The 22204-nt window shown below is 37.7% G+C and overlaps 66 non-coding genes and 13 pseudogenes across 66 annotated transcripts; all 79 read left to right on the forward strand.

Moving 5' to 3' along the window:
- Positions 1 to 56: 56 nt before the first annotated feature.
- On the forward strand, positions 57 to 175 carry LOC145760630 (5S ribosomal RNA). The gene has a single exon (XR_014286630.1). It is a non-coding gene; the product is annotated as a 5S ribosomal RNA (ribosomal RNA).
- Positions 176 to 337: 162 nt separating this feature from the next.
- Positions 338 to 456, forward strand: LOC145761240 (5S ribosomal RNA). The gene has a single exon (XR_014287206.1). It is a non-coding gene; the product is annotated as a 5S ribosomal RNA (ribosomal RNA).
- Positions 457 to 624: 168 nt separating this feature from the next.
- LOC145761142 (5S ribosomal RNA) lies at positions 625 to 743 on the forward strand. Its single transcript, XR_014287114.1, has one exon. It is a non-coding gene; the product is annotated as a 5S ribosomal RNA (ribosomal RNA).
- Positions 744 to 905: 162 nt separating this feature from the next.
- On the forward strand, positions 906 to 1025 carry LOC145761266 (5S ribosomal RNA). The gene has a single exon (XR_014287230.1). It is a non-coding gene; the product is annotated as a 5S ribosomal RNA (ribosomal RNA).
- A 168-nt stretch (positions 1026 to 1193) lies between these two features.
- LOC145760632 (5S ribosomal RNA) lies at positions 1194 to 1312 on the forward strand. The gene has a single exon (XR_014286631.1). It is a non-coding gene; the product is annotated as a 5S ribosomal RNA (ribosomal RNA).
- Positions 1313 to 1474: 162 nt separating this feature from the next.
- Positions 1475 to 1593, forward strand: LOC145760633 (5S ribosomal RNA). Its single transcript, XR_014286632.1, has one exon. It is a non-coding gene; the product is annotated as a 5S ribosomal RNA (ribosomal RNA).
- A 168-nt stretch (positions 1594 to 1761) lies between these two features.
- Positions 1762 to 1880, forward strand: LOC145760634 (5S ribosomal RNA). The gene has a single exon (XR_014286633.1). It is a non-coding gene; the product is annotated as a 5S ribosomal RNA (ribosomal RNA).
- Positions 1881 to 2048: 168 nt separating this feature from the next.
- On the forward strand, positions 2049 to 2167 carry LOC145760635 (5S ribosomal RNA). The gene has a single exon (XR_014286634.1). It is a non-coding gene; the product is annotated as a 5S ribosomal RNA (ribosomal RNA).
- Positions 2168 to 2335: 168 nt separating this feature from the next.
- LOC145760636 (5S ribosomal RNA) lies at positions 2336 to 2454 on the forward strand. The gene has a single exon (XR_014286635.1). It is a non-coding gene; the product is annotated as a 5S ribosomal RNA (ribosomal RNA).
- Positions 2455 to 2616: 162 nt separating this feature from the next.
- Positions 2617 to 2735, forward strand: LOC145761241 (5S ribosomal RNA). Its single transcript, XR_014287207.1, has one exon. It is a non-coding gene; the product is annotated as a 5S ribosomal RNA (ribosomal RNA).
- A 168-nt stretch (positions 2736 to 2903) lies between these two features.
- On the forward strand, positions 2904 to 3022 carry LOC145760637 (5S ribosomal RNA). Its single transcript, XR_014286636.1, has one exon. It is a non-coding gene; the product is annotated as a 5S ribosomal RNA (ribosomal RNA).
- Positions 3023 to 3184: 162 nt separating this feature from the next.
- LOC145761267 (5S ribosomal RNA) lies at positions 3185 to 3304 on the forward strand. Its single transcript, XR_014287231.1, has one exon. It is a non-coding gene; the product is annotated as a 5S ribosomal RNA (ribosomal RNA).
- A 168-nt stretch (positions 3305 to 3472) lies between these two features.
- On the forward strand, positions 3473 to 3591 carry LOC145760638 (5S ribosomal RNA). The gene has a single exon (XR_014286637.1). It is a non-coding gene; the product is annotated as a 5S ribosomal RNA (ribosomal RNA).
- A 162-nt stretch (positions 3592 to 3753) lies between these two features.
- Positions 3754 to 3872, forward strand: LOC145760640 (5S ribosomal RNA). Its single transcript, XR_014286639.1, has one exon. It is a non-coding gene; the product is annotated as a 5S ribosomal RNA (ribosomal RNA).
- A 168-nt stretch (positions 3873 to 4040) lies between these two features.
- Positions 4041 to 4159, forward strand: LOC145760641 (5S ribosomal RNA). The gene has a single exon (XR_014286640.1). It is a non-coding gene; the product is annotated as a 5S ribosomal RNA (ribosomal RNA).
- Positions 4160 to 4327: 168 nt separating this feature from the next.
- Positions 4328 to 4446, forward strand: LOC145760642 (5S ribosomal RNA). The gene has a single exon (XR_014286641.1). It is a non-coding gene; the product is annotated as a 5S ribosomal RNA (ribosomal RNA).
- A 162-nt stretch (positions 4447 to 4608) lies between these two features.
- Positions 4609 to 4727, forward strand: LOC145761301 (5S ribosomal RNA). Its single transcript, XR_014287263.1, has one exon. It is a non-coding gene; the product is annotated as a 5S ribosomal RNA (ribosomal RNA).
- Positions 4728 to 4895: 168 nt separating this feature from the next.
- On the forward strand, positions 4896 to 5014 carry LOC145760643 (5S ribosomal RNA). The gene has a single exon (XR_014286642.1). It is a non-coding gene; the product is annotated as a 5S ribosomal RNA (ribosomal RNA).
- A 162-nt stretch (positions 5015 to 5176) lies between these two features.
- Positions 5177 to 5296, forward strand: LOC145761268 (5S ribosomal RNA). Its single transcript, XR_014287232.1, has one exon. It is a non-coding gene; the product is annotated as a 5S ribosomal RNA (ribosomal RNA).
- Positions 5297 to 5464: 168 nt separating this feature from the next.
- Positions 5465 to 5583, forward strand: LOC145760644 (5S ribosomal RNA). Its single transcript, XR_014286643.1, has one exon. It is a non-coding gene; the product is annotated as a 5S ribosomal RNA (ribosomal RNA).
- A 168-nt stretch (positions 5584 to 5751) lies between these two features.
- Positions 5752 to 5870, forward strand: LOC145760645 (5S ribosomal RNA). Its single transcript, XR_014286644.1, has one exon. It is a non-coding gene; the product is annotated as a 5S ribosomal RNA (ribosomal RNA).
- Positions 5871 to 6038: 168 nt separating this feature from the next.
- LOC145760646 (5S ribosomal RNA) lies at positions 6039 to 6157 on the forward strand. Its single transcript, XR_014286645.1, has one exon. It is a non-coding gene; the product is annotated as a 5S ribosomal RNA (ribosomal RNA).
- Positions 6158 to 6325: 168 nt separating this feature from the next.
- On the forward strand, positions 6326 to 6444 carry LOC145760648 (5S ribosomal RNA). The gene has a single exon (XR_014286646.1). It is a non-coding gene; the product is annotated as a 5S ribosomal RNA (ribosomal RNA).
- A 162-nt stretch (positions 6445 to 6606) lies between these two features.
- LOC145760649 (5S ribosomal RNA) lies at positions 6607 to 6725 on the forward strand. The gene has a single exon (XR_014286647.1). It is a non-coding gene; the product is annotated as a 5S ribosomal RNA (ribosomal RNA).
- Positions 6726 to 6893: 168 nt separating this feature from the next.
- Positions 6894 to 7012, forward strand: LOC145760650 (5S ribosomal RNA). The gene has a single exon (XR_014286648.1). It is a non-coding gene; the product is annotated as a 5S ribosomal RNA (ribosomal RNA).
- A 168-nt stretch (positions 7013 to 7180) lies between these two features.
- Positions 7181 to 7299, forward strand: LOC145761139 (5S ribosomal RNA). Its single transcript, XR_014287111.1, has one exon. It is a non-coding gene; the product is annotated as a 5S ribosomal RNA (ribosomal RNA).
- A 162-nt stretch (positions 7300 to 7461) lies between these two features.
- Positions 7462 to 7580, forward strand: LOC145760652 (5S ribosomal RNA). Its single transcript, XR_014286650.1, has one exon. It is a non-coding gene; the product is annotated as a 5S ribosomal RNA (ribosomal RNA).
- Positions 7581 to 7742: 162 nt separating this feature from the next.
- Positions 7743 to 7862, forward strand: LOC145761269 (5S ribosomal RNA). Its single transcript, XR_014287233.1, has one exon. It is a non-coding gene; the product is annotated as a 5S ribosomal RNA (ribosomal RNA).
- Positions 7863 to 8030: 168 nt separating this feature from the next.
- Positions 8031 to 8149, forward strand: LOC145760653 (5S ribosomal RNA). The gene has a single exon (XR_014286651.1). It is a non-coding gene; the product is annotated as a 5S ribosomal RNA (ribosomal RNA).
- Positions 8150 to 8317: 168 nt separating this feature from the next.
- On the forward strand, positions 8318 to 8436 carry LOC145760654 (5S ribosomal RNA). Its single transcript, XR_014286652.1, has one exon. It is a non-coding gene; the product is annotated as a 5S ribosomal RNA (ribosomal RNA).
- A 168-nt stretch (positions 8437 to 8604) lies between these two features.
- LOC145760655 (5S ribosomal RNA) lies at positions 8605 to 8723 on the forward strand. Its single transcript, XR_014286653.1, has one exon. It is a non-coding gene; the product is annotated as a 5S ribosomal RNA (ribosomal RNA).
- Positions 8724 to 8891: 168 nt separating this feature from the next.
- On the forward strand, positions 8892 to 9010 carry LOC145760656 (5S ribosomal RNA). Its single transcript, XR_014286654.1, has one exon. It is a non-coding gene; the product is annotated as a 5S ribosomal RNA (ribosomal RNA).
- Positions 9011 to 9172: 162 nt separating this feature from the next.
- Positions 9173 to 9291, forward strand: LOC145760658 (5S ribosomal RNA). The gene has a single exon (XR_014286656.1). It is a non-coding gene; the product is annotated as a 5S ribosomal RNA (ribosomal RNA).
- Positions 9292 to 9459: 168 nt separating this feature from the next.
- On the forward strand, positions 9460 to 9578 carry LOC145760659 (5S ribosomal RNA). Its single transcript, XR_014286657.1, has one exon. It is a non-coding gene; the product is annotated as a 5S ribosomal RNA (ribosomal RNA).
- A 168-nt stretch (positions 9579 to 9746) lies between these two features.
- On the forward strand, positions 9747 to 9865 carry LOC145761140 (5S ribosomal RNA). The gene has a single exon (XR_014287112.1). It is a non-coding gene; the product is annotated as a 5S ribosomal RNA (ribosomal RNA).
- A 162-nt stretch (positions 9866 to 10027) lies between these two features.
- LOC145760660 (5S ribosomal RNA) lies at positions 10028 to 10146 on the forward strand. Its single transcript, XR_014286658.1, has one exon. It is a non-coding gene; the product is annotated as a 5S ribosomal RNA (ribosomal RNA).
- A 168-nt stretch (positions 10147 to 10314) lies between these two features.
- Positions 10315 to 10433, forward strand: LOC145760661 (5S ribosomal RNA). The gene has a single exon (XR_014286659.1). It is a non-coding gene; the product is annotated as a 5S ribosomal RNA (ribosomal RNA).
- Positions 10434 to 10601: 168 nt separating this feature from the next.
- LOC145760662 (5S ribosomal RNA) lies at positions 10602 to 10720 on the forward strand. The gene has a single exon (XR_014286660.1). It is a non-coding gene; the product is annotated as a 5S ribosomal RNA (ribosomal RNA).
- Positions 10721 to 10888: 168 nt separating this feature from the next.
- Positions 10889 to 11007, forward strand: LOC145761148 (5S ribosomal RNA). The gene has a single exon (XR_014287120.1). It is a non-coding gene; the product is annotated as a 5S ribosomal RNA (ribosomal RNA).
- A 168-nt stretch (positions 11008 to 11175) lies between these two features.
- On the forward strand, positions 11176 to 11294 carry LOC145760664 (5S ribosomal RNA). The gene has a single exon (XR_014286662.1). It is a non-coding gene; the product is annotated as a 5S ribosomal RNA (ribosomal RNA).
- Positions 11295 to 11462: 168 nt separating this feature from the next.
- On the forward strand, positions 11463 to 11581 carry LOC145761168 (5S ribosomal RNA). The gene has a single exon (XR_014287139.1). It is a non-coding gene; the product is annotated as a 5S ribosomal RNA (ribosomal RNA).
- A 168-nt stretch (positions 11582 to 11749) lies between these two features.
- On the forward strand, positions 11750 to 11868 carry LOC145761153 (5S ribosomal RNA). The gene has a single exon (XR_014287125.1). It is a non-coding gene; the product is annotated as a 5S ribosomal RNA (ribosomal RNA).
- Positions 11869 to 12036: 168 nt separating this feature from the next.
- LOC145760665 (5S ribosomal RNA) lies at positions 12037 to 12155 on the forward strand. The gene has a single exon (XR_014286663.1). It is a non-coding gene; the product is annotated as a 5S ribosomal RNA (ribosomal RNA).
- A 162-nt stretch (positions 12156 to 12317) lies between these two features.
- LOC145760666 (5S ribosomal RNA) lies at positions 12318 to 12436 on the forward strand. The gene has a single exon (XR_014286664.1). It is a non-coding gene; the product is annotated as a 5S ribosomal RNA (ribosomal RNA).
- Positions 12437 to 12604: 168 nt separating this feature from the next.
- On the forward strand, positions 12605 to 12723 carry LOC145761004 (5S ribosomal RNA). Its single transcript, XR_014286984.1, has one exon. It is a non-coding gene; the product is annotated as a 5S ribosomal RNA (ribosomal RNA).
- Positions 12724 to 12870: 147 nt separating this feature from the next.
- On the forward strand, positions 12871 to 12990 carry LOC145761323 (5S ribosomal RNA; annotated as a pseudogene).
- Positions 12991 to 13158: 168 nt separating this feature from the next.
- Positions 13159 to 13277, forward strand: LOC145761169 (5S ribosomal RNA). Its single transcript, XR_014287140.1, has one exon. It is a non-coding gene; the product is annotated as a 5S ribosomal RNA (ribosomal RNA).
- Positions 13278 to 13445: 168 nt separating this feature from the next.
- LOC145760667 (5S ribosomal RNA) lies at positions 13446 to 13564 on the forward strand. The gene has a single exon (XR_014286665.1). It is a non-coding gene; the product is annotated as a 5S ribosomal RNA (ribosomal RNA).
- Positions 13565 to 13726: 162 nt separating this feature from the next.
- LOC145760668 (5S ribosomal RNA) lies at positions 13727 to 13845 on the forward strand. The gene has a single exon (XR_014286666.1). It is a non-coding gene; the product is annotated as a 5S ribosomal RNA (ribosomal RNA).
- Positions 13846 to 14013: 168 nt separating this feature from the next.
- LOC145760669 (5S ribosomal RNA) lies at positions 14014 to 14132 on the forward strand. The gene has a single exon (XR_014286667.1). It is a non-coding gene; the product is annotated as a 5S ribosomal RNA (ribosomal RNA).
- Positions 14133 to 14279: 147 nt separating this feature from the next.
- LOC145761324 (5S ribosomal RNA) lies at positions 14280 to 14399 on the forward strand (annotated as a pseudogene).
- A 168-nt stretch (positions 14400 to 14567) lies between these two features.
- On the forward strand, positions 14568 to 14686 carry LOC145760670 (5S ribosomal RNA). The gene has a single exon (XR_014286668.1). It is a non-coding gene; the product is annotated as a 5S ribosomal RNA (ribosomal RNA).
- A 162-nt stretch (positions 14687 to 14848) lies between these two features.
- Positions 14849 to 14967, forward strand: LOC145760671 (5S ribosomal RNA). Its single transcript, XR_014286669.1, has one exon. It is a non-coding gene; the product is annotated as a 5S ribosomal RNA (ribosomal RNA).
- A 168-nt stretch (positions 14968 to 15135) lies between these two features.
- Positions 15136 to 15254, forward strand: LOC145760672 (5S ribosomal RNA). The gene has a single exon (XR_014286670.1). It is a non-coding gene; the product is annotated as a 5S ribosomal RNA (ribosomal RNA).
- A 147-nt stretch (positions 15255 to 15401) lies between these two features.
- LOC145761326 (5S ribosomal RNA) lies at positions 15402 to 15521 on the forward strand (annotated as a pseudogene).
- A 168-nt stretch (positions 15522 to 15689) lies between these two features.
- Positions 15690 to 15808, forward strand: LOC145760674 (5S ribosomal RNA). Its single transcript, XR_014286671.1, has one exon. It is a non-coding gene; the product is annotated as a 5S ribosomal RNA (ribosomal RNA).
- Positions 15809 to 15970: 162 nt separating this feature from the next.
- LOC145760676 (5S ribosomal RNA) lies at positions 15971 to 16089 on the forward strand. Its single transcript, XR_014286673.1, has one exon. It is a non-coding gene; the product is annotated as a 5S ribosomal RNA (ribosomal RNA).
- A 168-nt stretch (positions 16090 to 16257) lies between these two features.
- On the forward strand, positions 16258 to 16376 carry LOC145760677 (5S ribosomal RNA). The gene has a single exon (XR_014286674.1). It is a non-coding gene; the product is annotated as a 5S ribosomal RNA (ribosomal RNA).
- A 147-nt stretch (positions 16377 to 16523) lies between these two features.
- Positions 16524 to 16643, forward strand: LOC145761327 (5S ribosomal RNA; annotated as a pseudogene).
- A 168-nt stretch (positions 16644 to 16811) lies between these two features.
- LOC145760678 (5S ribosomal RNA) lies at positions 16812 to 16930 on the forward strand. The gene has a single exon (XR_014286675.1). It is a non-coding gene; the product is annotated as a 5S ribosomal RNA (ribosomal RNA).
- A 147-nt stretch (positions 16931 to 17077) lies between these two features.
- Positions 17078 to 17197, forward strand: LOC145761328 (5S ribosomal RNA; annotated as a pseudogene).
- A 162-nt stretch (positions 17198 to 17359) lies between these two features.
- LOC145760679 (5S ribosomal RNA) lies at positions 17360 to 17478 on the forward strand. The gene has a single exon (XR_014286676.1). It is a non-coding gene; the product is annotated as a 5S ribosomal RNA (ribosomal RNA).
- A 168-nt stretch (positions 17479 to 17646) lies between these two features.
- On the forward strand, positions 17647 to 17765 carry LOC145760680 (5S ribosomal RNA). The gene has a single exon (XR_014286677.1). It is a non-coding gene; the product is annotated as a 5S ribosomal RNA (ribosomal RNA).
- Positions 17766 to 17912: 147 nt separating this feature from the next.
- On the forward strand, positions 17913 to 18032 carry LOC145761329 (5S ribosomal RNA; annotated as a pseudogene).
- Positions 18033 to 18200: 168 nt separating this feature from the next.
- Positions 18201 to 18319, forward strand: LOC145760681 (5S ribosomal RNA). The gene has a single exon (XR_014286678.1). It is a non-coding gene; the product is annotated as a 5S ribosomal RNA (ribosomal RNA).
- A 162-nt stretch (positions 18320 to 18481) lies between these two features.
- LOC145760682 (5S ribosomal RNA) lies at positions 18482 to 18600 on the forward strand. Its single transcript, XR_014286679.1, has one exon. It is a non-coding gene; the product is annotated as a 5S ribosomal RNA (ribosomal RNA).
- Positions 18601 to 18768: 168 nt separating this feature from the next.
- LOC145760683 (5S ribosomal RNA) lies at positions 18769 to 18887 on the forward strand. The gene has a single exon (XR_014286680.1). It is a non-coding gene; the product is annotated as a 5S ribosomal RNA (ribosomal RNA).
- A 147-nt stretch (positions 18888 to 19034) lies between these two features.
- On the forward strand, positions 19035 to 19154 carry LOC145761330 (5S ribosomal RNA; annotated as a pseudogene).
- Positions 19155 to 19322: 168 nt separating this feature from the next.
- On the forward strand, positions 19323 to 19441 carry LOC145760684 (5S ribosomal RNA). Its single transcript, XR_014286681.1, has one exon. It is a non-coding gene; the product is annotated as a 5S ribosomal RNA (ribosomal RNA).
- A 147-nt stretch (positions 19442 to 19588) lies between these two features.
- LOC145761331 (5S ribosomal RNA) lies at positions 19589 to 19708 on the forward strand (annotated as a pseudogene).
- A 147-nt stretch (positions 19709 to 19855) lies between these two features.
- LOC145761332 (5S ribosomal RNA) lies at positions 19856 to 19975 on the forward strand (annotated as a pseudogene).
- Positions 19976 to 20143: 168 nt separating this feature from the next.
- Positions 20144 to 20262, forward strand: LOC145760685 (5S ribosomal RNA). Its single transcript, XR_014286682.1, has one exon. It is a non-coding gene; the product is annotated as a 5S ribosomal RNA (ribosomal RNA).
- Positions 20263 to 20409: 147 nt separating this feature from the next.
- On the forward strand, positions 20410 to 20529 carry LOC145761334 (5S ribosomal RNA; annotated as a pseudogene).
- A 168-nt stretch (positions 20530 to 20697) lies between these two features.
- Positions 20698 to 20816, forward strand: LOC145760687 (5S ribosomal RNA). The gene has a single exon (XR_014286684.1). It is a non-coding gene; the product is annotated as a 5S ribosomal RNA (ribosomal RNA).
- A 147-nt stretch (positions 20817 to 20963) lies between these two features.
- LOC145761335 (5S ribosomal RNA) lies at positions 20964 to 21083 on the forward strand (annotated as a pseudogene).
- A 147-nt stretch (positions 21084 to 21230) lies between these two features.
- Positions 21231 to 21350, forward strand: LOC145761336 (5S ribosomal RNA; annotated as a pseudogene).
- Positions 21351 to 21518: 168 nt separating this feature from the next.
- On the forward strand, positions 21519 to 21637 carry LOC145760994 (5S ribosomal RNA). Its single transcript, XR_014286975.1, has one exon. It is a non-coding gene; the product is annotated as a 5S ribosomal RNA (ribosomal RNA).
- A 147-nt stretch (positions 21638 to 21784) lies between these two features.
- On the forward strand, positions 21785 to 21904 carry LOC145761337 (5S ribosomal RNA; annotated as a pseudogene).
- A 168-nt stretch (positions 21905 to 22072) lies between these two features.
- Positions 22073 to 22191, forward strand: LOC145760688 (5S ribosomal RNA). The gene has a single exon (XR_014286685.1). It is a non-coding gene; the product is annotated as a 5S ribosomal RNA (ribosomal RNA).
- The last annotated feature ends 13 nt before the right edge of the window (positions 22192 to 22204 follow it).

Consider the following 22204-nt stretch of genomic DNA (forward strand, 5'->3'; position numbering starts at 1 on the left):
TTTTATTTTAAATATACACGGTTAATGATAAATGTGTTGGCTCACCACATCACATTGCCTACGACCATACCACGTTGAGTACACCCCATCTCGTCCGATCTGGGAAGTTAAGCAACGTCGGGCCCGGTTAGTACTTGGATGGGTGACCGCCTGGGAATACCGGGTGTCGTAGGCATTTTATAAGTTTTATAGCATATTAGAAAGTACCTTATGTATAAGTCATTTTTATAGAAATTTTTGAAAATTAATATATTTGATATAATTGCTAGGCGACGCAAGTCATTTATTTTATTTTAAATATACACGTTTAATGATAAATGTGTTGGCACATCACATTGCCTACGACCATACCACGTTGAGTACACCCCATCTCGTCCGATCTGGGAAGTTAAGCAACGTCGGGCCCGGTTAGTACTTGGATGGGTGACCGCCTGGGAATACCGGGTGTCGAAGGCATTTTATAAGTTTTTTAGCATATTAGAAAGTACCTTATGTAGAAGTCATTTTTTATCCAAATTTTTGAAAATTAATATATTTGATATAACTGCTAAGGGACGCAAGTCATTTATTTTATTTTAAATATACACGGTTAATGATAAATGTGTTGGCTCACCACATCACATTGCCTACGACCATGCCACGTTGAGTACACCCCATCTCGTCCGATCTGGGAAGTTAAGCAACGTCGGGCCCGGTTAGTACTTGGATGGGTGACCGCCTGGGAATACCGGGTGTCGTAGGCATTTTATAAGTTTTATAGCATATTAGAAAGTACCTTATGTATAAGTCATTTTTATAGAAATTTTTGAAAATTAATATATTTGATATAATTGCTAGGCGACGCAAGTCATTTATTTTATTTTAAATATACACGTTTAATGATAAATGTGTTGGCACATCACATTGCCTACGACCATACCACGTTTGAGTACACCCCATCTCGTCCGATCTGGGAAGTTAAGCAACGTCGGGCCCGGTTAGTACTTGGATGGGTGACCGCCTGGGAATACCGGGTGTCGTAGGCATTTTATAAGTTTTATAGCATATTAGAAAGTACTTTATGTAGAAGTCATTTTTTATCAAAATTTTTGAAAATTAATATATTTGATATAACTTCTAAGGGACGCAAGTCATTTATTTTATTTTAAATATACACGGTTAATGATAAATGTGTTGGCTCACCACATCACATTGCCTACGACCATACCACGTTGAGTACACCCCATCTCGTCCGATCTGGGAAGTTAAGCAACGTCGGGCCCGGTTAGTACTTGGATGGGTGACCGCCTGGGAATACCGGGTGTCGTAGGCATTTTATAAGTTTTTTAGCATATTAGAAAGTACCTTATGTATAAGTCATTTTTATAGAAATTTTTGAAAATTAATATATTTGATATAATTGCTAGGCGACGCAAGTCATTTATTTTATTTTAAATATACACGTTTAATGATAAATGTGTTGGCACATCAGATTGCCTACGACCATACCACGTTGAGTACACCCCATCTCGTCCGATCTGGGAAGTTAAGCAACGTCGGGCCCGGTTAGTACTTGGATGGGTGACCGCCTGGGAATACCGGGTGTCGTAGGCATTTTATAAGTTTTATAGCATATTAGAAAGTACTTTATGTAGAAGTCATTTTTTATCAAAATTTTTGAAAATTAATATATTTGATATAACTTCTAAGGGACGCAAGTCATTTATTTTATTTTAAATATACACGGTTAATGATAAATGTGTTGGCTCACCACATCACATTGCCTACGACCATACCACGTTGAGTACACCCCATCTCGTCCGATCTGGGAAGTTAAGCAACGTCGGGCCCGGTTAGTACTTGGATGGGTGACCGCCTGGGAATACCGGGTGTCGTAGGCATTTTATAAGTTTTATAGCATATTAGAAAGTACTTTATGTAGAAGTCATTTTTTATCAAAATTTTTGAAAATTAATATATTTGATATAACTTCTAAGGGACGCAAGTCATTTATTTTATTTTAAATATACACGGTTAATGATAAATGTGTTGGCTCACCACATCACATTGCCTACGACCATACCACGTTGAGTACACCCCATCTCGTCCGATCTGGGAAGTTAAGCAACGTCGGGCCCGGTTAGTACTTGGATGGGTGACCGCCTGGGAATACCGGGTGTCGTAGGCATTTTATAAGTTTTATAGCATATTAGAAAGTACTTTATGTAGAAGTCATTTTTTATCAAAATTTTTGAAAATTAATATATTTGATATAACTTCTAAGGGACGCAAGTCATTTATTTTATTTTAAATATACACGGTTAATGATAAATGTGTTGGCTCACCACATCACATTGCCTACGACCATACCACGTTGAGTACACCCCATCTCGTCCGATCTGGGAAGTTAAGCAACGTCGGGCCCGGTTAGTACTTGGATGGGTGACCGCCTGGGAATACCGGGTGTCGTAGGCATTTTATAAGTTTTATAGCATATTAGAAAGTACCTTATGTATAAGTCATTTTTATAGAAATTTTTGAAAATTAATATATTTGATATAATTGCTAGGCGACGCAAGTCATTTATTTTATTTTAAATATACACGTTTAATGATAAATGTGTTGGCACATCACATTGCCTACGACCATACCACGTTGAGTACACCCCATCTCGTCCGATCTGGGAAGTTAAGCAACGTCGGGCCCGGTTAGTACTTGGATGGGTGACCGCCTGGGAATACCGGGTGTCGAAGGCATTTTATAAGTTTTTTAGCATATTAGAAAGTACCTTATGTAGAAGTCATTTTTTATCCAAATTTTTGAAAATTAATATATTTGATATAACTGCTAAGGGACGCAAGTCATTTATTTTATTTTAAATATACACGGTTAATGATAAATGTGTTGGCTCACCACATCACATTGCCTACGACCATACCACGTTGAGTACACCCCATCTCGTCCGATCTGGGAAGTTAAGCAACGTCGGGCCCGGTTAGTACTTGGATGGGTGACCGCCTGGGAATACCGGGTGTCGTAGGCATTTTATAAGTTTTATAGCATATTAGAAAGTACCTTATGTATAAGTCATTTTTATAGAAATTTTTGAAAATTAATATATTTGATATAATTGCTAGGCGACGCAAGTCATTTATTTTATTTTAAATATACACGTTTAATGATAAATGTGTTGGCACATCACATTGCCTACGACCATACCACGTTTGAGTACACCCCATCTCGTCCGATCTGGGAAGTTAAGCAACGTCGGGCCCGGTTAGTACTTGGATGGGTGACCGCCTGGGAATACCGGGTGTCGTAGGCATTTTATAAGTTTTATAGCATATTAGAAAGTACTTTATGTAGAAGTCATTTTTTATCAAAATTTTTGAAAATTAATATATTTGATATAACTTCTAAGGGACGCAAGTCATTTATTTTATTTTAAATATACACGGTTAATGATAAATGTGTTGGCTCACCACATCACATTGCCTACGACCATACCACGTTGAGTACACCCCATCTCGTCCGATCTGGGAAGTTAAGCAACGTCGGGCCCGGTTAGTACTTGGATGGGTGACCGCCTGGGAATACCGGGTGTCGTAGGCATTTTATAAGTTTTTTAGCATATTAGAAAGTACCTTATGTATAAGTCATTTTTATAGAAATTTTTGAAAATTAATATATTTGATATAATTGCTAGGCGACGCAAGTCATTTATTTTATTTTAAATATACACGTTTAATGATAAATGTGTTGGCACATCAGATTGCCTACGACCATACCACGTTGAGTACACCCCATCTCGTCCGATCTGGGAAGTTAAGCAACGTCGGGCCCGGTTAGTACTTGGATGGGTGACCGCCTGGGAATACCGGGTGTCGTAGGCATTTTATAAGTTTTATAGCATATTAGAAAGTACTTTATGTAGAAGTCATTTTTTATCAAAATTTTTGAAAATTAATATATTTGATATAACTTCTAAGGGACGCAAGTCATTTATTTTATTTTAAATATACACGGTTAATGATAAATGTGTTGGCTCACCACATCACATTGCCTACGACCATACCACGTTGAGTACACCCCATCTCGTCCGATCTGGGAAGTTAAGCAACGTCGGGCCCGGTTAGTACTTGGATGGGTGACCGCCTGGGAATACCGGGTGTCGTAGGCATTTTATAAGTTTTATAGCATATTAGAAAGTACTTTATGTAGAAGTCATTTTTTATCAAAATTTTTGAAAATTAATATATTTGATATAACTTCTAAGGGACGCAAGTCATTTATTTTATTTTAAATATACACGGTTAATGATAAATGTGTTGGCTCACCACATCACATTGCCTACGACCATACCACGTTGAGTACACCCCATCTCGTCCGATCTGGGAAGTTAAGCAACGTCGGGCCCGGTTAGTACTTGGATGGGTGACCGCCTGGGAATACCGGGTGTCGTAGGCATTTTATAAGTTTTATAGCATATTAGAAAGTACCTTATGTATAAGTCATTTTTATAGAAATTTTTGAAAATTAATATATTTGATATAATTGCTAGGCGACGCAAGTCATTTATTTTATTTTAAATATACACGTTTAATGATAAATGTGTTGGCACATCACATTGCCTACGACCATACCACGTTGAGTACACCCCATCTCGTCCGATCTGGGAAGTTAAGCAACGTCGGGCCCGGTTAGTACTTGGATGGGTGACCGCCTGGGAATACCGGGTGTCGAAGTCATTTTATAAGTTTTTTAGCATATTAGAAAGTACCTTATGTAGAAGTCATTTTTTATCCAAATTTTTGAAAATTAATATATTTGATATAACTGCTAAGGGACGCAAGTCATTTATTTTATTTTAAATATACACGGTTAATGATAAATGTGTTGGCTCACCACATCACATTGCCTACGACCATACCACGTTGAGTACACCCCATCTCGTCCGATCTGGGAAGTTAAGCAACGTCGGGCCCGGTTAGTACTTGGATGGGTGACCGCCTGGGAATACCGGGTGTCGTAGGCATTTTATAAGTTTTATAGCATATTAGAAAGTACCTTATGTATAAGTCATTTTTATAGAAATTTTTGAAAATTAATATATTTGATATAATTGCTAGGCGACGCAAGTCATTTATTTTATTTTAAATATACACGTTTAATGATAAATGTGTTGGCACATCACATTGCCTACGACCATACCACGTTTGAGTACACCCCATCTCGTCCGATCTGGGAAGTTAAGCAACGTCGGGCCCGGTTAGTACTTGGATGGGTGACCGCCTGGGAATACCGGGTGTCGTAGGCATTTTATAAGTTTTATAGCATATTAGAAAGTACTTTATGTAGAAGTCATTTTTTATCAAAATTTTTGAAAATTAATATATTTGATATAACTTCTAAGGGACGCAAGTCATTTATTTTATTTTAAATATACACGGTTAATGATAAATGTGTTGGCTCACCACATCACATTGCCTACGACCATACCACGTTGAGTACACCCCATCTCGTCCGATCTGGGAAGTTAAGCAACGTCGGGCCCGGTTAGTACTTGGATGGGTGACCGCCTGGGAATACCGGGTGTCGTAGGCATTTTATAAGTTTTTTAGCATATTAGAAAGTACCTTATGTAGAAGTCATTTTTTATCAAAATTTTTGAAAATTAATATATTTGATATAACTGCTAAGAGACGCAAGTCATTTATTTTATTTTAAATATACACGGTTAATGATAAATGTGTTGGCTCACCACATCACATTGCCTACGACCATACCACGTTGAGTACACCCCATCTCGTCCGATCTGGGAAGTTAAGCAACGTCGGGCCCGGTTAGTACTTGGATGGGTGACCGCCTGGGAATACCGGGTGTCGTAGGCATTTTATAAGTTTTATAGCATATTAGAAAGTACTTTATGTAGAAGTCATTTTTTATCAAAATTTTTGAAAATTAATATATTTGATATAACTTCTAAGGGACGCAAGTCATTTATTTTATTTTAAATATACACGGTTAATGATAAATGTGTTGGCTCACCACATCACATTGCCTACGACCATACCACGTTGAGTACACCCCATCTCGTCCGATCTGGGAAGTTAAGCAACGTCGGGCCCGGTTAGTACTTGGATGGGTGACCGCCTGGGAATACCGGGTGTCGTAGGCATTTTATAAGTTTTATAGCATATTAGAAAGTACTTTATGTAGAAGTCATTTTTTATCAAAATTTTTGAAAATTAATATATTTGATATAACTTCTAAGGGACGCAAGTCATTTATTTTATTTTAAATATACACGGTTAATGATAAATGTGTTGGCTCACCACATCACATTGCCTACGACCATACCACGTTGAGTACACCCCATCTCGTCCGATCTGGGAAGTTAAGCAACGTCGGGCCCGGTTAGTACTTGGATGGGTGACCGCCTGGGAATACCGGGTGTCGTAGGCATTTTATAAGTTTTTTAGCATATTAGAAAGTACCTTATGTATAAGTCATTTTTATAGAAATTTTTGAAAATTAATATATTTGATATAATTGCTAGGCGACGCAAGTCATTTATTTTATTTTAAATATACACGTTTAATGATAAATGTGTTGGCACATCACATTGCCTACGACCATACCACGTTGAGTACACCCCATCTCGTCCGATCTGGGAAGTTAAGCAACGTCGGGCCCGGTTAGTACTTGGATGGGTGACCGCCTGGGAATACCGGGTGTCGTAGGCATTTTATAAGTTTTATAGCATATTAGAAAGTACTTTATGTAGAAGTAATTTTTTATCAAAATTTTTGAAAATTAATATATTTGATATAACTTCTAAGGGACGCAAGTCATTTATTTTATTTTAAATATACACGGTTAATGATAAATGTGTTGGCTCACCACATCACATTGCCTACGACCATACCACGTTGAGTACACCCCATCTCGTCCGATCTGGGAAGTTAAGCAACGTCGGGCCCGGTTAGTACTTGGATGGGTGACCGCCTGGGAATACCGGGTGTCGTAGGCATTTTATAAGTTTTATAGCATATTAGAAAGTACTTTATGTAGAAGTCATTTTTTATCAAAATTTTTGAAAATTAATATATTTGATATAACTTCTAAGGGACGCAAGTCATTTATTTTATTTTAAATATACACGGTTAATGATAAATGTGTTGGCTCACCACATCACATTGCCTACGACCATACCACGTTGAGTACACCCCATCTCGTCCGATCTGGGAAGTTAAGCAACGTCGGGCCCGGTTAGTACTTGGATGGGTGACCGCCTGGGAATACCGGGTGTCGTAGGTATTTTATAAGTTTTATAGCATATTAGAAAGTACCTTATGTATAAGTCATTTTTATAGAAATTTTTGAAAATTAATATATTTGATATAATTGCTAGGCGACGCAAGTCATTTATTTTATTTTAAATATACACGTTTAATGATAAATGTGTTGGCACATCACATTGCCTACGACCATACCACGTTGAGTACACCCCATCTCGTCCGATCTGGGAAGTTAAGCAACGTCGGGCCCGGTTAGTACTTGGATGGGTGACCGCCTGGGAATACCGGGTGTCGTAGGCATTTTATAAGTTTTATAGCATATTAGAAAGTACCTTATGTATAAGTCATTTTTATAGAAATTTTTGAAAATTAATATATTTGATATAATTGCTAGGCGACGCAAGTCATTTATTTTATTTTAAATATACACGTTTAATGATAAATGTGTTGGCACATCACATTGCCTACGACCATACCACGTTTGAGTACACCCCATCTCGTCCGATCTGGGAAGTTAAGCAACGTCGGGCCCGGTTAGTACTTGGATGGGTGACCGCCTGGGAATACCGGGTGTCGTAGGCATTTTATAAGTTTTATAGCATATTAGAAAGTACTTTATGTAGAAGTCATTTTTTATCAAAATTTTTGAAAATTAATATATTTGATATAACTTCTAAGGGACGCAAGTCATTTATTTTATTTTAAATATACACGGTTAATGATAAATGTGTTGGCTCACCACATCACATTGCCTACGACCATACCACGTTGAGTACACCCCATCTCGTCCGATCTGGGAAGTTAAGCAACGTCGGGCCCGGTTAGTACTTGGATGGGTGACCGCCTGGGAATACCGGGTGTCGTAGGCATTTTATAAGTTTTTTAGCATATTAGAAAGTACCTTATGTAGAAGTCATTTTTTATCAAAATTTTTGAAAATTAATATATTTGATATAACTGCTAAGAGACGCAAGTCATTTATTTTATTTTAAATATACACGGTTAATGATAAATGTGTTGGCTCACCACATCACATTGCCTACGACCATACCACGTTGAGTACACCCCATCTCGTCCGATCTGGGAAGTTAAGCAACGTCGGGCCCGGTTAGTACTTGGATGGGTGACCGCCTGGGAATACCGGGTGTCGTAGGCATTTTATAAGTTTTATAGCATATTAGAAAGTACTTTATGTAGAAGTCATTTTTTATCAAAATTTTTGAAAATTAATATATTTGATATAACTTCTAAGGGACGCAAGTCATTTATTTTATTTTAAATATACACGGTTAATGATAAATGTGTTGGCTCACCACATCACATTGCCTACGACCATACCACGTTGAGTACACCCCATCTCGTCCGATCTGGGAAGTTAAGCAACGTCGGGCCCGGTTAGTACTTGGATGGGTGACCGCCTGGGAATACCGGGTGTCGTAGGCATTTTATAAGTTTTATAGCATATTAGAAAGTACTTTATGTAGAAGTCATTTTTTATCAAAATTTTTGAAAATTAATATATTTGATATAACTTCTAAGGGACGCAAGTCATTTATTTTATTTTAAATATACACGGTTAATGATAAATGTGTTGGCTCACCACATCACATTGCCTACGACCATACCACGTTGAGTACACCCCATCTCGTCCGATCTGGGAAGTTAAGCAACGTCGGGCCCGGTTAGTACTTGGATGGGTGACCGCCTGGGAATACCGGGTGTCGTAGGCATTTTATAAGTTTTTTAGCATATTAGAAAGTACCTTATGTATAAGTCATTTTTATAGAAATTTTTGAAAATTAATATATTTGATATAATTGCTAGGCGACGCAAGTCATTTATTTTATTTTAAATATACACGTTTAATGATAAATGTGTTGGCACATCAGATTGCCTACGACCATACCACGTTGAGTACACCCCATCTCGTCCGATCTGGGAAGTTAAGCAACGTCGGGCCCGGTTAGTACTTGGATGGGTGACCGCCTGGGAATACCGGGTGTCGTAGGCATTTTATAAGTTTTATAGCATATTAGAAAGTACTTTATGTAGAAGTAATTTTTTATCAAAATTTTTGAAAATTAATATATTTGATATAACTTCTAAGGGACGCAAGTCATTTATTTTATTTTAAATATACACGGTTAATGATAAATGTGTTGGCTCACCACATCACATTGCCTACGACCATACCACGTTGAGTACACCCCATCTCGTCCGATCTGGGAAGTTAAGCAACGTCGGGCCCGGTTAGTACTTGGATGGGTGACCGCCTGGGAATACCGGGTGTCGTAGGCATTTTATAAGTTTTATAGCATATTAGAAAGTACTTTATGTAGAAGTCATTTTTTATCAAAATTTTTGAAAATTAATATATTTGATATAACTTCTAAGGGACGCAAGTCATTTATTTTATTTTAAATATACACGGTTAATGATAAATGTGTTGGCTCACCACATCACATTGCCTACGACCATACCACGTTGAGTACACCCCATCTCGTCCGATCTGGGAAGTTAAGCAACGTCGGGCCCGGTTAGTACTTGGATGGGTGACCGCCTGGGAATACCGGGTGTCGTAGGTATTTTATAAGTTTTATAGCATATTAGAAAGTACCTTATGTATAAGTCATTTTTATAGAAATTTTTGAAAATTAATATATTTGATATAATTGCTAGGCGACGCAAGTCATTTATTTTATTTTAAATATACACGTTTAATGATAAATGTGTTGGCACATCACATTGCCTACGACCATACCACGTTGAGTACACCCCATCTCGTCCGATCTGGGAAGTTAAGCAACGTCGGGCCCGGTTAGTACTTGGATGGGTGACCGCCTGGGAATACCGGGTGTCGTAGGCATTTTATAAGTTTTATAGCATATTAGAAAGTACTTTATGTAGAAGTAATTTTTTATCAAAATTTTTGAAAATTAATATATTTGATATAACTTCTAAGGGACGCAAGTCATTTATTTTATTTTAAATATACACGGTTAATGATAAATGTGTTGGCTCACCACATCACATTGCCTACGACCATACCACGTTGAGTACACCCCATCTCGTCCGATCTGGGAAGTTAAGCAACGTCGGGCCCGGTTAGTACTTGGATGGGTGACCGCCTGGGAATACCGGGTGTCGTAGGCATTTTATAAGTTTTATAGCATATTAGAAAGTACTTTATGTAGAAGTCATTTTTTATCAAAATTTTTGAAAATTAATATATTTGATATAACTTCTAAGGGACGCAAGTCATTTATTTTATTTTAAATATACACGGTTAATGATAAATGTGTTGGCTCACCACATCACATTGCCTACGACCATACCACGTTGAGTACACCCCATCTCGTCCGATCTGGGAAGTTAAGCAACGTCGGGCCCGGTTAGTACTTGGATGGGTGACCGCCTGGGAATACCGGGTGTCGTAGGCATTTTATAAGTTTTTTAGCATATTAGAAAGTACCTTATGTAGAAGTCATTTTTTATCAAAATTTTTGAAAATTAATATATTTGATATAACTGCTAAGAGACGCAAGTCATTTATTTTATTTTAAATATACACGGTTAATGATAAATGTGTTGGCTCACCACATCACATTGCCTACGACCATACCACGTTGAGTACACCCCATCTCGTCCGATCTGGGAAGTTAAGCAACGTCGGGTCCGGTTAGTACTTGGATGGGTGACCGCCTGGGAATACCGGGTGTCGTAGGCATTTTATAAGTTTTATAGCATATTAGAAAGTACTTTATGTAGAAGTAATTTTTTATCAAAATTTTTGAAAATTAATATATTTGATATAACTTCTAAGGGACGCAAGTCATTTATTTTATTTTAAATATACACGGTTAATGATAAATGTGTTGGCTCACCACATCACATTGCCTACGACCATACCACGTTGAGTACACCCCATCTCGTCCGATCTGGGAAGTTAAGCAACGTCGGGCCCGGTTAGTACTTGGATGGGTGACCGCCTGGGAATACCGGGTGTCGTAGGCATTTTATAAGTTTTATAGCATATTAGAAAGTACTTTATGTAGAAGTCATTTTTTATCAAAATTTTTGAAAACTAATATATTTCATATAATTGCTAAGCGACGCAAGTCATTTATTTTATTTTAAATATACACGGTTAATGATAAATGTGTTGGCTCACCACATCACATTGCCTACGACCATACCACGTTGAGTACACCCCATCTCGTCCGATCTGGGAAGTTAAGCAACGTCGGGCCCGGTTAGTACTTGGATGGGTGACCGCCTGGGAATACCGGGTGTCGTAGCCATTTTATAAGTTTTTTAGCATATTAGAAAGTACCTTATGTAGAAGTCATTTTTTATCAAAATTTTTGAAAATTAATATATTTGATATAACTGCTAAGAGACGCAAGTCATTTATTTTATTTTAAATATACACGGTTAATGATAAATGTGTTGGCTCACCACATCACATTGCCTACGACCATACCACGTTGAGTACACCCCATCTCGTCCGATCTGGGAAGTTAAGCAACGTCGGGCCCGGTTAGTACTTGGATGGGTGACCGCCTGGGAATACCGGGTGTCGTAGGAATTTTATAAGTTTTATAGCATATTAGAAAGTACTTTATGTAGAAGTCATTTTTTATCAAAATTTTTGAAAACTAATATATTTCATATAATTGCTAAGCGACGCAAGTCATTTATTTTATTTTAAATATACACGGTTAATGATAAATGTGTTGGCTCACCACATCACATTGCCTACGACCATACCACGTTGAGTACACCCCATCTCGTCCGATCTGGGAAGTTAAGCAACGTCGGGCCCGGTTAGTACTTGGATGGGTGACCGCCTGGGAATACCGGGTGTCGTAGGCATTTTATAAGTTTTTTAGCATATTAGAAAGTACCTTATGTATAAGTCATTTTTATAGAAATTTTTGAAAATTAATATATTTGATATAATTGCTAGGCGACGCAAGTCATTTATTTTATTTTAAATATACACGTTCAATGATAAATGTGTTGGCACATCACATTGCCTACGACCATACCACGTTGAGTACACCCCATCTCGTCCGATCTGGGAAGTTAAGCAACGTCGGGCCCGGTTAGTACTTGGATGGGTGACCGCCTGGGAATACCGGGTGTCGTAGGCATTTTATAAGTTTTTTAGCATATTAGAAAGTACCTTATGTAGAAGTCATTTTTTATCAAAATTTTTGAAAATTAATATATTTGATATAACTGCTAAGGGACGCAAGTCATTTATTTTATTTTAAATATACACGGTTAATGATAAATGTGTTGGCTCACCACATCACATTGCCTACGACCATACCACGTTGAGTACACCCCATCTCGTCCGATCTGGGTAGTTAAGCAACGTCGGGCCCGGTTAGTACTTGGATGGGTGACCGCCTGGGAATACCGGGTGTCGTAGGCATTTTATAAGTTTTATAGCATATTAGAAAGTACTTTATGTAGAAGTCATTTTTTATCAAAATTTTTGAAAATTAATATATTTGATATAACTTCTAAGGGACGCAAGTCATTTATTTTATTTTAAATATACACGGTTAATGATAAATGTGTTGGCTCACCACATCACGTTGAGTACACCCCATCTCGTCCGATCTGGGAAGTTAAGCAACGTCGGGCCCGGTTAGTACTTGGATGGGTGACCGCCTGGGAATACCGGGTGTCGTAGGCATTTTATAAGTTTTATAGCATATTAGAAAGTACTTTATGTAGAAGTCATTTTTTATCAAAATTTTTGAAAACTAATATATTTGATATAATTGCTAAGCGACGCAAGTCATTTATTTTATTTTAAATATACACGGTTAATGATAAATGTGTTGGCTCACCACATCACATTGCCTACGACCATACCACGTTGAGTACACCCCATCTCGTCCGATCTGGGAAGTTAAGCAACGTCGGGCCCGGTTAGTACTTGGATGGGTGACCGCCTGGGAATACCGGGTGTCGTAGCCATTTTATAAGTTTTTTAGCATATTAGAAAGTACCTTATGTAGAAGTCATTTTTTATCAAAATTTTTGAAAATTAATATATTTGATATAACTGCTAAGCGACGCAAGTCATTTATTTTATTTTAAATATACACGGTTAATGATAAATGTGTTGGCTCACCACATCACATTGCCTACGACCATACCACGTTGAGTACACCCCATCTCGTCCGATCTGGGAAGTTAAGCAACGTCGGGCCCGGTTAGTACTTGGATGGGTGACCGCCTGGGAATACCGGGTGTCGTAGGCATTTTATAAGTTTTTTAGCATATTAGAAAGTACCTTATGTATAAGTCATTTTTATAGAAATTTTTGAAAATTAATATATTTGATATAATTGCTAGGCGACGCAAGTCATTTATTTTATTTTAAATATACACGTTCAATGATAAATGTGTTGGCACATCACATTGCCTACGACCATACCACGTTGAGTACACCCCATCTCGTCCGATCTGGGAAGTTAAGCAACGTCGGGCCCGGTTAGTACTTGGATGGGTGACCGCCTGGGAATACCGGGTGTCGTAGGCATTTTATAAGTTTTTTAGCATATTAGAAAGTACCTTAAGTAGAAGTCATTTTTTATCAAAATTTTTGAAAATTAATATATTTGATATAACTGCTAAGGGACGCAAGTCATTTATTTTATTTTAAATATACACGGTTAATGATAAATGTGTTGGCTCACCACATCACATTGCCTACGACCATACCACGTTGAGTACACCCCATCTCGTCCGATCTGGGAAGTTAAGCAACGTCGGGCCCGGTTAGTACTTGGATGGGTGACCGCCTGGGAATACCGGGTGTCGTAGGCATTTTATAAGTTTTATAGCATATTAGAAAGTACTTTATGTAGAAGTCATTTTTTATCAAAATTTTTGAAAATTAATATATTTGATATAACTTCTAAGGGACGCAAGTCATTTATTTTATTTTAAATATACACGGTTAATGATAAATGTGTTGGCTCACCACATCACGTTGAGTACACCCCATCTCGTCCGATCTGGGAAGTTAAGCAACGTCGGGCCCGGTTAGTACTTGGATGGGTGACCGCCTGGGAATACCGGGTGTCGTAGGCATTTTATAAGTTTTATAGCATATTAGAAAGTACTTTATGTAGAAGTCATTTTTTATCAAAATTTTTGAAAACTAATATATTTGATATAATTGCTAAGCGACGCAAGTCATTTATTTTATTTTAAATATACACGGTTAATGATAAATGTGTTGGCTCACCACATCACATTGCCTACGACCATACCACGTTGAGTACACCCCATCTCGTCCGATCTGGGAAGTTAAGCAACGTCGGGCCCGGTTAGTACTTGGATGGGTGACCGCCTGGGAATACCGGGTGTCGTAGGCATTTTATAAGTTTTTTAGCATATTAGAAAGTACCTTATGTATAAGTCATTTTTATAGAAATTTTTGAAAATTAATATATTTGATATAATTGCTAGGCGACGCAAGTCATTTATTTTATTTTAAATATACACGTTCAATGATAAATGTGTTGGCACATCACATTGCCTACGACCATACCACGTTGAGTACACCCCATCTCGTCCGATCTGGGAAGTTAAGCAACGTCGGGCCCGGTTAGTACTTGGATGGGTGACCGCCTGGGAATACCGGGTGTCGTAGGCATTTTATAAGTTTTTTAGCATATTAGAAAGTACCTTATGTAGAAGTCATTTTTTATCAAAATTTTTGAAAATTAATATATTTGATATAACTGCTAAGGGACGCAAGTCATTTATTTTATTTTAAATATACACGGTTAATGATAAATGTGTTGGCTCACCACATCACATTGCCTACGACCATACCACGTTGAGTACACCCCATCTCGTCCGATCTGGGAAGTTAAGCAACGTCGGGCCCGGTTAGTACTTGGATGGGTGACCGCCTGGGAATACCGGGTGTCGTAGGCATTTTATAAGTTTTATAGCATATTAGAAAGTACTTTATGTAGAAGTCATTTTTTATCAAAATTTTTGAAAATTAATATATTTGATATAACTTCTAAGGGACGCAAGTCATTTATTTTATTTTAAATATACACGGTTAATGATAAATGTGTTGGCTCACCACATCACGTTGAGTACACCCCATCTCGTCCGATCTGGGAAGTTAAGCAACGTCGGGCCCGGTTAGTACTTGGATGGGTGACCGCCTGGGAATACCGGGTGTCGTAGGCATTTTATAAGTTTTATAGCATATTAGAAAGTACTTTATGTAGAAGTCATTTTTTATCAAAATTTTTGAAAACTAATATATTTGATATAATTGCTAAGCGACGCAAGTCATTTATTTTATTTTAAATATACACGGTTAATGATAAATGTGTTGGCTCACCACATCACATTGCCTACGACCATACCACGTTGAGTACACCCCATCTCGTCCGATCTGGGAAGTTAAGCAACGTCGGGCCCGGTTAGTACTTGGATGGGTGACCGCCTGGGAATACCGGGTGTCGTAGGCATTTTATAAGTTTTTTAGCATATTAGAAAGTACCTTATGTATAAGTCATTTTTATAGAAATTTTTGAAAATTAATATATTTGATATAATTGCTAGGCGACGCAAGTCATTTATTTTATTTTAAATATACACGTTCAATGATAAATGTGTTGGCACATCACATTGCCTACGACCATACCACGTTGAGTACACCCCATCTCGTCCGATCTGGGAAGTTAAGCAACGTCGGGCCCGGTTAGTACTTGGATGGGTGACCGCCTGGGAATACCGGGTGTCGTAGGCATTTTATAAGTTTTTTAGCATATTAGAAAGTACCTTATGTAGAAGTCATTTTTTATCAAAATTTTTGAAAATTAATATATTTGATATAACTGCTAAGGGACGCAAGTCATTTATTTTATTTTAAATATACACGGTTAATGATAAATGTGTTGGCTCACCACATCACATTGCCTACGACCATACCACGTTGAGTACACCCCATCTCGTCCGATCTGGGAAGTTAAGCAACGTCGGGCCCGGTTAGTACTTGGATGGGTGACCGCCTGGGAATACCGGGTGTCGTAGGCATTTTATAAGTTTTATAGCATATTAGAAAGTACTTTATGTAGAAGTCATTTTTTATCAAAATTTTTGAAAATTAATATATTTGATATAACTTCTAAGGGACGCAAGTCATTTATTTTATTTTAAATATACACGGTTAATGATAAATGTGTTGGCTCACCACATCACGTTGAGTACACCCCATCTCGTCCGATCTGGGAAGTTAAGCAACGTCGGGCCCGGTTAGTACTTGGATGGGTGACCGCCTGGGAATACCGGGTGTCGTAGGCATTTTATAAGTTTTATAGCATATTAGAAAGTACTTTATGTAGAAGTCATTTTTTATCAAAATTTTTGAAAACTAATATATTTGATATAATTGCTAAGCGACGCAAGTCATTTATTTTATTTTAAATATACACGGTTAATGATAAATGTGTTGGCTCACCACATCACATTGCCTACGACCATACCACGTTGAGTACACCCCATCTCGTCCGATCTGGGAAGTTAAGCAACGTCGGGCCCGGTTAGTACTTGGATGGGTGACCGCCTGGGAATACCGGGTGTCGTAGGCATTTAATAAGTTTTATAGCATATTAGAAAGTACTTTATGTAGAAGTCATTTTTTATCAAAATTTTTGAAAACTAATATATTTGATATAATTGCTTAGCGACGCAAGTCATTTATTTTATTTTAAATATACACGGTTAATGATAAATGTGTTGGCTCACCACATCACGTTGAGTACACCCCATCTCGTCCGATCTGGGAAGTTAAGCAACGTCGGGCCCGGTTAGTACTTGGATGGGTGACCGCCTGGGAATACCGGGTGTCGTAGGCATTTTATAAGTTTTTTAGCATATTAGAAAGTACCTTATGTATAAGTCATTTTTATAGAAATTTTTGAAAATTAATATATTTGATATAATTGCTAGGCGACGCAAGTCATTTATTTTATTTTAAATATACACGTTCAATGATAAATGTGTTGGCACATCACATTGCCTACGACCATACCACGTTGAGTACACCCCATCTCGTCCGATCTGGGAAGTTAAGCAACGTCGGGCCCGGTTAGTACTTGGATGGGTGACCGCCTGGGAATACCGGGTGTCGTAGGCATTTTATAAGTTTTTTAGCATATTAGAAAGTACCTTATGTAGAAGTCATTTTTTATCAAAATTTTTGAAAATTAATATATTTGATATAACTGCTAAGGGACGCAAGTCATTTATTTTATTTTAAATATACACGGTTAATGATAAATGTGTTGGCTCACCACATCACATTGCCTACGACCATACCACGTTGAGTACACCCCATCTCGTCCGATCTGGGAAGTTAAGCAACGTCGGGCCCGGTTAGTACTTGGATGGGTGACCGCCTGGGAATACCGGGTGTCGTAGGCATTTTATAAGTTTTATAGCATATTAGAAAGTACTTTATGTAGAAGTCATTTTTTATCAAAATTTTTGAAAATTAATATATTTGATATAACTTCTAAGGGACGCAAGTCATTTATTTTATTTTAAATATACACGGTTAATGATAAATGTGTTGGCTCACCACATCACGTTGAGTACACCCCATCTCGTCCGATCTGGGAAGTTAAGCAACGTCGGGCCCGGTTAGTACTTGGATGGGTGACCGCCTGGGAATACCGGGTGTCGTAGGCATTTTATAAGTTTTATAGCATATTAGAAAGTACTTTATGTAGAAGTCATTTTTTATCAAAATTTTTGAAAACTAATATATTTGATATAATTGCTAAGCGACGCAAGTCATTTATTTTATTTTAAATATACACGGTTAATGATAAATGTGTTGGCTCACCACATCACATTGCCTACGACCATACCACGTTGAGTACACCCCATCTCGTCCGATCTGGGAAGTTAAGCAACGTCGGGCCCGGTTAGTACTTGGATGGGTGACCGCCTGGGAATACCGGGTGTCGTAGGCATTTTATAAGTTTTTTAGCATATTAGAAAGTACCTTATGTATAAGTCATTTTTATAGAAATTTTTGAAAATTAATATATTTGATATAATTGCTAGGCGACGCAAGTCATTTATTTTATTTTAAATATACACGTTCAATGATAAATGTGTTGGCACATCACATTGCCTACGACCATACCACGTTGAGTACACCCCATCTCGTCCGATCTGGGAAGTTAAGCAACGTCGGGCCCGGTTAGTACTTGGATGGGTGACCGCCTGGGAATACCGGGTGTCGTAGGCATTTTATAAGTTTTTTAGCATATTAGAAAGTACCTTATGTAGAAGTCATTTTTTATCAAAATTTTTGAAAATTAATATATTTGATATAACTGCTAAGGGACGCAAGTCATTTATTTTATTTTAAATATACACGGTTAATGATAAATGTGTTGGCTCACCACATCACATTGCCTACGACCATACCACGTTGAGTACACCCCATCTCGTCCGATCTGGGAAGTTAAGCAACGTCGGGCCCGGTTAGTACTTGGATGGGTGACCGCCTGGGAATACCGGGTGTCGTAGGCATTTTATAAGTTTTATAGCATATTAGAAAGTACTTTATGTAGAAGTCATTTTTTATCAAAATTTTTGAAAATTAATATATTTGATATAACTTCTAAGGGACGCAAGTCATTTATTTTATTTTAAATATACACGGTTAATGATAAATGTGTTGGCTCACCACATCACGTTGAGTACACCCCATCTCGTCCGATCTGGGAAGTTAAGCAACGTCGGGCCCGGTTAGTACTTGGATGGGTGACCGCCTGGGAATACCGGGTGTCGTAGGCATTTTATAAGTTTTATAGCATATTAGAAAGTACTTTATGTAGAAGTCATTTTTTATCAAAATTTTTGAAAACTAATATATTTGATATAATTGCTAAGCGACGCAAGTCATTTATTTTATTTTAAATATACACGGTTAATGATAAATGTGTTGGCTCACCACATCACATTGCCTACGACCATACCACGTTGAGTACACCCCATCTCGTCCGATCTGGGAAGTTAAGCAACGTCGGGCCCGGTTAGTACTTGGATGGGTGACCGCCTGGGAATACCGGGTGTCGTAGGCATTTAATAAGTTTTATAGCATATTAGAAAGTACTTTATGTAGAAGTCATTTTTTATCAAAATTTTTGAAAACTAATATATTTGATATAATTGCTTAGCGACGCAAGTCATTTATTTTATTTTAAATATACACGGTTAATGATAAATGTGTTGGCTCACCACATCACGTTGAGTACACCCCATCTCGTCCGATCTGGGAAGTTAAGCAACGTCGGGCCCGGTTAGTACTTGGATGGGTGACCGCCTGGGAATACCGGGTGTCGTAGGCATTTTATAAGTTTTATAGCATATTAGAAAGTACTTTATGTAGAAGTCATTTTTTATCAAAATTTTTGAAAATTAATATATTTGATATAACTTCTAAGGGACGCAAGTCATTTATTTTATTTTAAATATACACGGTTAATGATAAATGTGTTGGCTCACCACATCACGTTGAGTACACCCCATCTCGTCCGATCTGGGAAGTTAAGCAACGTCGGGCCCGGTTAGTACTTGGATGGGTGACCGCCTGGGAATACCGGGTGTCGTAGGCATTTTATAAGTTTTTTAGCATATTAGAAAGTACCTTATGTATAAGTCATTTTTTATCAAAATTTTTGAAAATTAATATATTTGATATAACTGCTAAGGGACGCAAGTCATTTATTTTATTTTAAATATACACGGTTAATGATAAATGTGTTGGCTCACCACATCACATTGCCTACGACCATACCACGTTGAGTACACCCCATCTCGTCCGATCTGGGAAGTTAAGCAACGTCGGGCCCGGTTAGTACTTGGATGGGTGACCGCCTGGGAATACCGGGTGTCGTAGGCATTTTATAAGTTTTATAGCATATTAGAAAGTACTTTATGTAGAAGTCATTTTTTATCAAAATTTTTGAAAATTAATATATTTGATATAACTTCTAAGGGACGCAAGTCATTTATTTTATTTTAAATATACACGGTTAATGATAAATGTGTTGGCTCACCACATCACGTTGAGTACACCCCATCTCGTCCGATCTGGGAAGTTAAGCAACGTCGGGCCCGGTTAGTACTTGGATGGGTGACCGCCTGGGAATACCGGGTGTCGTAGGCATTTTATAAGTTTTATAGCATATTAGAAAGTACTTTATGTAGAAGTCATTTTTTATCAAAATTTTTGAAAACTAATATATTTGATATAATTGCTAAGCGACGCAAGTCATTTATTTTATTTTAAATATACACGGTTAATGATAAATGTGTTGGCTCACCACATCACATTGCCTACGACCATACCACGTTGAGTACACCCCATCTCGTCCGATCTGGGAAGTTAAGCAACGTCGGGCCCGGTTAGTACTTGGATGGGTGACCGCCTGGGAATACCGGGTGTCGTAGGCATTTAATAAGTTTTATAGCATATTAGAAAGTACTTTATGTAGAAGTCATTTTTTATCAAAATTTTTGAAAACTAATATATTTGATATAATTGCTTAGCGACGCAAGTCATTTATTTTATTTTAAATATACACGGTTAATGATAAATGTGTTGGCTCACCACATCACGTTGAGTACACCCCATCTCGTCCGATCTGGGAAGTTAAGCAACGTCGGGCCCGGTTAGTACTTGGATGGGTGACCGCCTGGGAATACCGGGTGTCGTAGGCATTTTATAAGTTTTATAGCATATTAGAAAGTACTTTATGTAGAAGTCATTTTTTATCAAAATTTTTGAAAATTAATATATTTGATATAACTTCTAAGGGACGCAAGTCATTTATTTTATTTTAAATATACACGGTTAATGATAAATGTGTTGGCTCACCACATCACGTTGAGTACACCCCATCTCGTCCGATCTGGGAAGTTAAGCAACGTCGGGCCCGGTTAGTACTTGGATGGGTGACCGCCTGGGAATACCGGGTGTCGTAGGCATTTTATAAGTTTTTTAGCATATTAGAAAGTACCTTATGTATAAGTCATTTTTTATCAAAATTTTTGAAAATTAATATATTTGATATAACTGCTAAGGGACGCAAGTCATTTATTTTATTTTAAATATACACGGTTAATGATAAATGTGTTGGCTCACCACATCACATTGCCTACGACTATACCACGTTGAGTACACCCCATCTCGTCCGATCTGGGAAGTTAAGCAACGTCGGGCCCGGTTAGTACTTGGATGGGTGACCGCCTGGGAATACCGGGTGTCGTAGGCATTTTATAAGTTTTATAGCATATTAGAAAGTACTTTATGTAGAAGTCATTTTTTATCAAAATTTTTGAAAATTAATATATTTGATATAACTTCTAAGGGACGCAAGTCATTTATTTTATTTTAAATATACACGGTTAATGATAAATGTGTTGGCTCACCACATCACGTTGAGTACACCCCATCTCGTCCGATCTGGGAAGTTAAGCAACGTCGGGCCCGGTTAGTACTTGGATGGGTGACCGCCTGGGAATACCGGGTGTCGTAGGCATTTTATAAGTTTTATAGCATATTAGAAAGTACTTTATGTAGAAGTCATTTTTTATCAAAATTTTTGAAAACTAATATATTTGATATAATTGCTAAGCGACGCAAGTCATTTATTTTATTTTAAATATACACGGTTAATGATAAATGTGTTGGCTCACCACATCACATTGCCTACGACCATACCACGTTGAGTACACCCCATCTCGTCCGATCTGGGAAGTTAAGCAACGTCGGGCCCGGTTAGTACTTGGATGGGTGACCGCCTGGGAATACCGGGTGTCGTAGGCATTTAATAAGTTTT

Source organism: Corella eumyota, chromosome 7 (assembly GCF_963082875.1).
Source record: "Corella eumyota chromosome 7, kaCorEumy4.1, whole genome shotgun sequence".
Lineage (NCBI taxonomy): Eukaryota > Metazoa > Chordata > Ascidiacea > Phlebobranchia > Corellidae > Corella > Corella eumyota.